This window comes from Rhipicephalus sanguineus, chromosome 11 (assembly GCF_013339695.2).
Source record: "Rhipicephalus sanguineus isolate Rsan-2018 chromosome 11, BIME_Rsan_1.4, whole genome shotgun sequence".
NCBI classification, from domain to species: Eukaryota; Metazoa; Arthropoda; class Arachnida; order Ixodida; family Ixodidae; genus Rhipicephalus; species Rhipicephalus sanguineus.
In genome coordinates, this window is record NC_051186.1 from 84,316,685 (window position 1) to 84,327,829 (window position 11,145).

The following is an 11,145-nucleotide window of genomic DNA, read 5'->3' on the forward strand; positions in this document are numbered from 1 at the left end:
CTATTTGTATCCTATAACCGCCATATGGGTCCTCTGGAGGTCCTATTTGAGTCCTATATACCGCCATATGGGTCCTCTGTAGGTCCTACTTGCGTCCTATATACCGCCATATGGGTCCTGTTTAGGTCCCATTTGGATCCTGTTTGGATCCTATATACCCCCACACGGTCCTATACAATTCCTATATTTAGTCCTGTAAGTCCTGTATAAAACCATACGGATCCTGTATGAAACCATATAGGTTTTTTTCAGTAGGGGCTGCACTGAAAAGACAATTCTCCGCCGCGACACGATAGCTGGACCGACCAGCAATATCATCACTAGAGGCCGGATTTTTAGGCATTAAAAAAGCTTGTTTTAGGCGCCAGAAATTGGCAAGCAAAGCAACGTTTTAGGCTTCCAAAATCGTAAATATACACAATAAATTTTCACATAAATGAGCGTAAGAAGACGTGCGCGACCTGTGTCTACGACAGCAAAACAAGAATGTTATTGCTTACGATGGCATAAAGGCAGCAACACTTGAACACAGCCGTGCAATTGTGCTTTTTCCCGCTCGCGGGTTGCCTCGAGGGTTCAAACCTCTCCCTCCCCCGATACTTCTCCGTTTTGCATATGTATATTGTCATGGGGTCACGACGGTGACGAAGCCAGCAGTCGCCGTGTTCAACATGAAACTCTTTATATGGCCGAGCTTGTGGCCGGTAAACGAAAGCTCAAACTACAGCAATACACCCTGTACACAGATAGCCGCGAACAGGGCGTCGGCTGCCGGTAAACTGAACCGTGGCAAGGCGCGCCGGCATTTTATACATGCGGCATCGAACATTCGAGCCTTTTCTCTGGTGGCCGCGTTAGTTCTAGAATAATCTCAGCTGTTCGTGTTTGCGCGCTCAAGCCTATAAGAATATTCTAACGTAATCTGCAAGGTCCCCACACATTAGGGCGCGGCTTGCGCAAGGCAGCGGCTACGCGTGCAACAGATTTGTTAGATAAAAAAAATAAAAGAACCGCGCGTGGCATTGCCTCTCTCTGAAAAAGCGTCGTCCCGATGCTTCTAACAGAACATGGAAGGGAAAAGTGCATACACAAATAAACTACAATGATAAAGGAAAAGAAGCAGTCCTAAGGTTCCCTAACGCGTATAAAACGGCTTAAGGCGCACGACATTCAGGTCGTGCGCGGTGCCGTTGAGAGTTCATGATGCCGTCCGGGATGACCTCGTAGTCTAGAGTGCCGAGTCGTTGAAGCACCTTGTATGGCCTGAAGTATCGCAGAAGAAGTTTTGTAGCGTTAGCTACACTGGCCGAGGTGGAGCAGCTTCGCGTGGCAGTCCGAGAGCCGTGCTGCGCATGCGCGAGGAGCAGTGACATCACACGGCACAAAGCTAGCGCACCGGAGCCGCCGCCGCGCGCGCCTCGCCGGTCTGCGCATTCCAGGGGAGTGACGTCATAGCCGCGGCAGACGCACTGGCGCCGGCAGGCGCCCAGCTGTCCGCCTCCGTTGCGCAGTGGCCGTCTGACGCTGCGCCGGAGCCGCTTGATAGCACCTCTCATTCTGCGCGTCTGCGCAGACGTATCAGTATAGGTATACATATAGCGGGGAGGAGGAGGAGGAAAAGAAAAACGGAAGGACAGGGAGGTTAGCCAGTTGTCAGACCGGCTGGCTGGCGTTTGCCAGTGTGGTATAGCCATGGAGAAGGAGAGAGAAAGAGAGAGATAAAAGCGAAAGAAAGGCAAGAATATTAACAAGGTTGTACCCGGTTTGCTACCCTACACGGGGGAGGGGGAAGGGAAGAAAAAAGAATAGAGAGAGCAAGGAAGAAAGAGGGAACAAGTAATAAGCGCACACACATCAGTGTTCACCGCAGACACGCACAGACAGTCCCAACCGAGAAATATTTGACATAGGTTCCTCTGCGAGAAGTTAAAAAAGGCTTGCAAGGACTGGCTCCAAGGAATCCAAAACTTGCAGAGCGCATTGAGCTAACGGATTTGTCATTCCGTTGAGAGAGTGCGCATCGTGGTCATGAGAGACCTCAACACAGCGAGGACTTGCAGGTTTTTGCCGTGGCAGTCGTCTGTGGACGATCAAGCGCATTGCGGGGCATTCTGCATCGGTTCTTTATGAGTGCGCAGTGGTGGCAGTTAGGGCCACGCGACATCCGCCGCTGCTTTCGAAGCATCTGCGTCTTTTCGGCTCTCCGACTGTGATGCATTGGGTGGTGGTGGTGGCGGCAGTGGTGGTAGCTGTCGCTTAAGAGAAGCCTGACGGTCTGTCGGAGTAGGAGATCGCGGTGTCCGTCCAGATTGGGCAGCAGTGGTCTTAGACCTTCGTTTGCCGACGCGAGCATCGTGTCTGTTTCCCACCACATCAACAGCCTCATTGTGCGTTGAGCCGTCCCGTACCATCTGTTTCATGACGCTCCATTCTTTCTTCAATAATGGACAGTCCCTTGATGAGGCTTCGTGTGATCCATGGCAGTTGGTATATTTCAGGGAAGTTGCTCGGCAGGATTCCGCATTGTGTGGCTCTGCACAGCGGGGGCAAATCGCCACGTTCCTACAAACTCCGCTGACATGACCCATTTTTTTACATTTACGGCACTGGAGTGGTCTTGGTGTAAATGAACGGACCACGTGACGAAAGTGTCCCACCTTCACGTGGGATGGCAATATGTCACCTTTGAAGAAAATCTTTACTCAACGCGAGTTGCCCAGACGTGAGACTCGGACGATGTTGCTATTGTCACTAACTTCCTTGATGAGCATTGGAAGGAGCGCAAATGCTGCTAAGCGGCGCAAAAGAAGCGAAAAGCTTGACAACCCGGAAAGCTAAAAATAGTCAGCTGAACCTTAGCTATCGCTACGATCCTGGCATAGCCGAGCTGAGCCACTGCAAATTCCTAACACGAAAGTGTTTTATGCCGGGGTCCACCAAGGCTCTGCTGACGTATTTCCGTCACGGATAGGACGTTGTAAAATATAAAGACTAACAGTTGGCAAAGAAAAAAAGCAGAAGAGAAACCTCCGTCACTGGGAGTCGACCTTACGACCCCTCGCTCTGCAGCGCGGTGCGCGAAACGATTTGGCCACGGACGGCACCACGCTGACGGCGAGCTATTTATATACACCATTTGCCGGTGGCGGTACACAGAGATCGGTGGTGCATCAGCGTGTTTTCGTTATCACTAGCGAGATGGCGCGAAGGGCTCGAAGAGCACGCTTTAAGGATGGCCACCCTACGCGTGGCGATGAGTGCGTGCCTCTACAGGGCGTGGTCGCTCGTGCGCGCCTTATCTCGTGATGTCGGTACGTCTTGTGCTCTCACCGCGAGCTTGCGTTAGAGCACGAATGTCGCTTCGCTCACTGCAGCGGCCGCTTTTGCAAAAGGAGGGCGCTGCTCACACAGAAATTAATTCACAACTGTGACAGTAAGTTCGCGCTCATCCTGTGTATGTTCGTTCCGTGCGTCCTTCCTGCTTGAGCAGCGCGTTGCAAGTTTCGAGCTGCTTGCCGTTCTTCGCGTGACATTACAATTTGTTGCTGTAGCATTCATTCCTTCGCGCTTGTGGTGAAAGAATGCACAAGAAACGCTCAACTACGTCTGTGAAGACACGCTTCATTTTCGTGTTATACCGATTCCTATGAGAGAGAGATCAGTCACGTTTTTTTCACTAAGTCCACGTCGGCGTATCGGCATCCAGACCCAAACACGGTCACCGGGTTGGTATTTCATGCGGCGTCGTCGAAGGTTATGGTGATGACTGTCGACCGTCTGCTTTCTCTTGATGCGCAAGCGGGCGAGCCGTCGGGTTTTTTCGGCGCTTTGCAAGTAAGCGGCGACGTCGAGGTTGCCTTCGTCGGTGACATTTGGCAGCATTGTGACCACCGTCGTAGCTGGGTTCCTTCCTTAGACCAACTTGTTGGGCGTCATCTTCGTCGTTTCTTGCGCGGATGTGTTGTATGCGATGGTCACCTGCTGAAGGAAGCAATCCCACGTCTTGTGCTCGACGTCGACGTACATGGCCAGCATGTCGGCGATGGTCTTATTGAGACGCTCGGTGAGCCCATTGGTCTGTGGGTGGTAGGCGGTGGTCCAACGGTGGTTTGTCTGGCTGTATCGCATGATCGTCTGAGTTAGGTCAGCAATAAAGGCCGTACCTCTGTCGGTGGTGAGGACCTCTGGGGCGCCATGACGAAGGACGATGTTCTCAACGAAGAACTTGGCTGCCTTGGCGGCACTGCCTTTGGGCAGGGCCCTTGTTTCGGCATAGCGGGTGATGTAGTCAGTAGCTACGTCGATTCATTTATTTCCTGAAGTCGACGTTGGCAATGGCCCCAGTAGGTCCATCCCGATTTGCTGGAATGGTCGGCTAGGAGGTTCGATTGGTTGAAGGAAGCCTGCTGGTCTTGTCGGCGGTGTCTTGCGCCGCTGACAGTCTCGGCATGTCCTTACGTAGCGAGCGACGTCGGTGGTAAGGCGCGGCCAGTAGTACCTTTCCTGTAATCTTGCGAGCGTGCAGGAAACACCTAGGTGTCCAGCCGTCGGATAGTCGTGAGGGCCTGGAGGACTTCTAGTTGTAACGCCCAGGACACCACCAGAAGGTAGTTGGCTCGAAGTGGCGAGAAGTTCTTCTGGAGAACGCCGTTTCGCAAAAAAACAAACGACTCCAGTCCTCGCTTGAATACCTTCGGAACAACGGCTGTCGTGTCCCGAGGTATTCGACAAGGCCTCTTAGTTCCGGGTCGGCTCGCTGTCGTTCAGCGAAGTCGTCTGCGCTTATGGTTCACAAGAAGCAGTCATCATCCTAGTCTTCCTGCGGCGGTGGGTGGACGGGGGCACGAGACAGGCAGTAGGCGTCGGAGTGTTTTTTCCGGGCTTGTAAACGATGGTAATGTCGAATTCTTGAAGTCTTAGGCTCCATCGTGCGAGGGGACCTGAAGGGTCTTTCACGTTTGCTAGCCAACACATGGCGTGGTGGTCACTCAAAACTTTGAAAGGCCTGCCGTAGATGTAGGGGCGAAACTTGAATGTAACCCAGATGATGACAAGGCACTGCCCCGCCACGGTGGACTAGTGTTTATGGCGCTCGACGCTGACCCGAAGGTCGCGGGATCGAATCCCGGCTGCGGCGGCTGCATTTTCGATGCAGGCGAAGATATTTGAGGCCTGTCTACTTAGATTTAGGTGCGCGTTAATGAACCCCAGGTGGCCGAAATTTCCGGCGCCCTCCACTACGGCGTCTCTCATAATCATGTCGTCGTTTTGGTACGTTAAACCCCACAGATAATTATTATTATCGATTGCAAGGCACTCCTTTTCTGTTGTGAAATAGGTGGTTTCCGTCTTGGAGAGCGACCGGCTAGCATAACTGATAACCCTTTCCAGTCGATCAGTCCTCTGTACAATAACGGCGCCGAGCCCTACGCTGCTTCCATTGCTGTGGATTTCCGTATCGGCGTATTTTTCGAAATGTGCGAGTGTCGTACGCGTCTGTATCCGTCGTTTCAGTTCTTCAAATGCTATCAACTTGCGCCGTTTTCCACTTGAATTCCACGTCGCTCTTCGTAAAGTGAGCTAGTGGCTCGGCGATCCGTGAAAATTTCTTGACGAAGCGTCTGTAATAGGCGCACAAGCCGAGAAATCGGCGCACGGCCTTCTTGTCGGTGGCGGGAAGGCAGCGATGGCAGCTGTTTTCCGCGGATTGGGGCGAACTCCAGACTTGCTAATGACGTGGCCTGAAATCATGAGCTCCTAGTACGCGAAGCGGCACTTTTCTGGCTTCAGGGTGAGTCCAGAGGTCTTGATTGCTTGAAGTACAGTTTCAAGGCGCCGGAGCTGCTCGTCGAAGTCTGAGGCAAACACAACGACGTCGTCCAAGTACACGAGGCACGTCTGCCACTTCAAGCCAGCCATCACTGTATGCATAACACGTTGAAAAGTTGCAGGTGCCGAGCAAAGACCAAAGGGCATGACCTTGAACTCGAACAGGCCGTCTGGTGTTATAAAGACAGTCATTTCTCGGTCTCTCTTGTCGACTTCGATCTGCCAGTAGCCGGTGTTGAGGTCCATCGACGAAAAGTTCTTCGCGTTGTGGAGTCGATCCAGGGCGTCGTCTATGCGTAGAAGAGGGTACACGTCTTTCCTCGTGATTCCGTTCACGCGACGATAATCGACGCAGGAACGTAGGGCCCCTTCCTTCTTCCTCACTAACACTACGGGAGACGCCCACGGACTCTTGGACGTCTGGATGATGTCATCGCGTAGCATTTCGTCGACTGGTTTCTTAAAAGCCTCCCGTTCTCGCATCGAAACCTAATAGGGGATCTGATGGAGTGGTCGAGCATTTTCTTCCGTTGTGATACGGTGCTTAGCAAGGGGCGTTTGTCGGACCCACAATGACGACGAGAAACAGTCCTTGTATTCCTTCAGAAGGCATCGGAGTTTTTGCTGTTGGCGAGCGAGAAGGCTTGGGTTTACGTCGAAGGATGGCTCAGGCATTGGAATCGTAGTTGTAGCTTCGTCAAAATGTGAAAAGGCAAACGTGTCGCTGACGATATGGACAATCGTCCATATCGAAGAATTGTCCATATGGACAATCGTCCATATCCAATATCGACAATCGGCTGAAGTTCGTCAGCATCACGCTACTTTTTCATTCAGGCAGCCGACCAATGCCTCTTGCAACGCAAATGTCATGGTCTAGCCGCAAACGCTGATTGCTCTAGATGACACCTTCGATGTCTTCAGCGTATACGGTGCCGACGGGAATTATGACGATGGATCTTGGTGGAATGGTCACTTGATCAACGAACACTTTCAGGGCACGTTGACAGGGGTAATACCTGGCGGTGTCGCTTTGTCTGACGATAGAGTTATCGACTTGGTTCTTAAGTCGATGACGGCGCAGTGATGGTTTAAGAAATCCATGCCAAGTATGACGTCCCTGGAGCAGTGTCGCAAGATTACGAAACTCGCAGGATAAATGCTATTATTGATGGTGACTCTGGCTGTGCATACTCCAGACGGCGCTTTTAGATAGCCTCCAACGGTCCGGATTTCGGGGCCTTCTCAAGCAGTCCTAACATGCTTCAGCTTCGCGGCGAACGGCCAACCTATGACGGAATAGTCGGCTCCAGAATCGACTAGAGCGGTGACGTTGGCTGCAGTGCACGCGTTGCTGCAGCGCGCTGCCGTAAACATTGAGAGGCACCGCTTTGATGCGGGTGAGGATGTACGGTAAATAGAAGTGCCAGTTCGTGATCTTACAAACCGAGTGAAGAACGACGGCGATAAACAATACGCACACCACTCTGCTCGCGATGTACAGGAGCATCAACGTGAGACAAGACAGCGTTATGCACCATCACATAAATACTGAAATTAGACAAAGCATGTTACCTTCCAGAAATTCAGGCTAACACATGCCCACATTTGGGAAGGCTACACCACGTAAATTCGAATGCATATCTAAACCAATGTCCCTGGTGCGGGTCGACACACTCGCGGCTTATAGCAAACACGTATAGCAAACTAATATTCTGGACGAAATAGACAAGTCGATGCAAGGTCAGCAGCTCAGTTGTAACGCTCTGAAAATGGGCATGTATTCGAAAAAGAGTCGTTGATAGTGTCACGGGGTCGTGACGCCCACGAAGGCAGCAGCCAGCGTGTCGAAGATGAAACTTTTATTTGGCCGAACTTCTGGCCGAGAAAAGAAAAGTCAAACTACAGCAATACACACTGCACACTGATAGCGGCGAATAGAGCGTCGGCCGTGGATAAATTGACAAGCGGTGAAGCGTGTCGGCATTTATACATGTGCCGTCGAATATTCCCGCTTTATCGCTGGCTGTCGCGCAAGCTCTAGAATAAGCTCGAGTGTTCGCGTCTTGTGCGCAATCTTAACAAAACGATCTACAATAACCGCGAAGCTTCTCAAACAATGAGGCGCGGTTTGCGCTGAGCATTTCTGACAGTCGTTGTGGGTGAAAACCGAATACAGCAAAAGTGATAATAAGGAACGCACGTGGCAATAGGAAAAGAGCTCTGTGACTTGTGACTATGACTTGCGATATTTTCATACGCTCAATTTCAGGCCGATGCAGTAAACAAGTGGTAAAAACTTCTGATATTTTTGTTACACCTACTGCCACATTAACGAATGAGATCTCAACGCTACGCGGCGATCGGCATCTAAGCGTGTAGTGATGGGTTTCTTCAGTGAGCCTCGTGAATGGAACATTTATCGAAATGCAGCAGTGATTTTTAGGCGACCTTTCAAGAACGAGCGTGCGATATAAGCTCCCACCGGGGTTGAATACAAGTCAACGTACTTTTGCCGACCGATAGGACACGCATTGACGCTTGCGGTTCGAAGTGAGTGCTCTTCGTGAAAAGCCAGTAGTTACAGACCAATAAGTAGGCCACACCTTGAGAAACAAAGAGGGGCAGTCATGCTTTCCAATTAACTATCAATTGTTTTATTTGCAAAAGAATGAAGAGTAACGCTCCTTATCTAAAAAAATGATCTTTTAGCATTCATTGTTCACCTACCCACATCCCCGAGCTTAGCAACGAAACACCTGAGCTGTTAAGCTACCATGGCGGTGGCTCTCTTTTAGAACATTCATCCTCCACTATGAGAGAGCAGAGTTCGATGTGTTGGAAGAATTTTGCTCCAGTAATGATGGAGAGCCTGTCAGAAACGACGAGTGAGCGCACTGCTATGCCCGAGACTCAGATACCAAAAATAGGTAGACGCATCTCCTAGGAAAACCCTAAGCAGGTTCACTGCCTATATAGGGATACTGTACAAGAAGCCATAATATCAAGACAATGATATGGGAAAGCCGGACAAAAAGCCGGAAATGTGGCAAGGTGGCGGAAGAGTAAATGAGCGCCGGCTTGTGTCTTATTTTACGATGGAGTACAAGTTACCGACAGTTTAAATAGCTTCACACCTAAAATTCAAAATTATTCCTGCAACTACCACAGTGGAAGAGCTTGCTGCTCTGCGCGCATCTGTATACCACACGGCCTACAAGAGCCTCCACGCAAGTGAACCACATTCTGCGACTCAAGGGCGCACTTTAAGACTGTCGCTTCTGCCACAAGACTCATGAAAAAAACTTGCAAACGAGACGAGATTATCCCTGTCTAGCTCATATAAAAATGCAGTCATGAATGCAGTCGTGCTCAGGAGGTACTGGTGCTACTGGTAACAACTTCACAGACAAGAAGGCCTCGTTTGCCCAAGACGGAACTCGAGTGGCTACTCTTATGTTCCCACTCTTATGAGGCTGGTAAAGTGAGATGACTATATTTTCTAGCTCTGTTCATTGCTGTTACATATTTTTTGCCTCAAGTTTTCTTGGAAAGTGTCGCTTACATAACTTTGATCCTTGTTTAATGCTGCAACTACCATCAGAAGTCCCGGCTCAAATTCACGAAAGCGCGTTGATTCTGAATCAAAATGACTGACGCATAAAGTGCCACTACTGCGGAACCGAAGAAACCACTGAATGCGTCCCGGGCTATTCTTCGCGGTATGACAATCAGCGCCGCCCCCTCCGGACAGTGACCAAAGGGCTGCGATGGACACAACATACGGAAGCCCAAATTCTTGCACCATTGCATCAAAACCAAACAAGTCTATGTGAAATGAATAAGCACGTGTGGTCACTTGCAGACTTGGTGTGTACCTTGAGGCATGCGTGAAACTATCGCTCTCTTTTCACCCCTTTATTTTTTTCCCAGTGCAGCGTAGAAAAACGCCTGTGAAACCCGAGTAAACAGCGGAGCAGGCAAGGAAGCGCCACCACCTGGCGAACGCAGATTGAGTTCTTTCTTATCGTCTTCTCTCTATCATCTTTATTTCTTTTTTATTTCTTTCTACATCCTCCTCTTCTTTCTTCCTTTCTTTCTTTCTTTCATATTTCGTTCTTTATCTCTTTTTATATTACCCTCTCTCCTCTTTTCTCTTCTCATAACCGCCCCATTACTCCTCCTCACCCTCACTTCTTTATCTGACCCCTTGTCATGCAACACTGCACATAGATATGAATGGTTTGCCATCTCACCTCCTCCTTTTCCTCGTCCTCATCCTTACACCAATCGATAGTGAATGCGATAGCGGAGGCAGCGGCGACGCAGATCACGATAGATAATGACATGGTCGCGTTGTTGTACCCGAAAGCAGCTACTTTATATCGCGTTAATTTAAGCTCCGAAGGCGTCGCACACGAGCGTACCGCTTTGGGCGTGTAGCTCACCCAAGCCACACGCATCAGTGTTGACGTGTTCTTTCAGAACAATGAGCGACGCAACCATTGCTTCGTCTGCCGCTGCTACTATACATGCGGGCAACTTTTCCTGATAATGAAGGGAAACGTACAAGGGCGGAGCTTCTACACATGTACTCCTACGTGAAATACTCCGGTTCGGCGCCCGTTTCGTACCGCTGTGGAGTGTAATGGCTGCGCGGCATCACTGTTGCGTATCATTTGAGTTGTCTGCTAACGACCATTTGTGGGCAAAGTTTGTGGAATGTTTCTGAGGCAATTATACAGAAGAGCCTGCATGAAACGGACGCTAACCTGAAAGCAAAGGTGCCATTTAGTGTTTGACGCACGGAAGACGCGCAACTTTCTCAAACGTGCAAAAACGGGAAATTTCAACGCATAAATTAAAACTAGTTTGGCTAAAGCGTTGTTTGAATACATACAGGTTGTATTTACAGAACACATTAGTGAAACGAGTCAAGATGGCTGACCAACACACTGGTGCACCAGTCCGCTTCTCTGGCTCTTTGTATTCCTTGTCTTGGTCTCTCCGTAATAAGTATCTCCCGTGTGTGTGTTCTATTCTATCTCAAAGAGCTTCGTGTACAAAATGAAGCAGTTTTAAAGACGATAGTCTTTCTTGGGGAACTTAAACGCAGAAATTTCTGTCTGTCTGTCTGTCTGTCTGTCTGTCTGTCTGTCTGTCTGTCTGTCTGTCTGTCTGTCTGTCTGTCTGTCGTTCTGTCTGTCTGTCTGTCTGTCTGTCTGTCGTGTCTGTCTGTCTGTTTGTTTGTTTGTTTGTTTGTTTGTTTGTTTGTTTGTCTGTCACCCGATTCAGCGACCAGCTAAAGTTGAACCA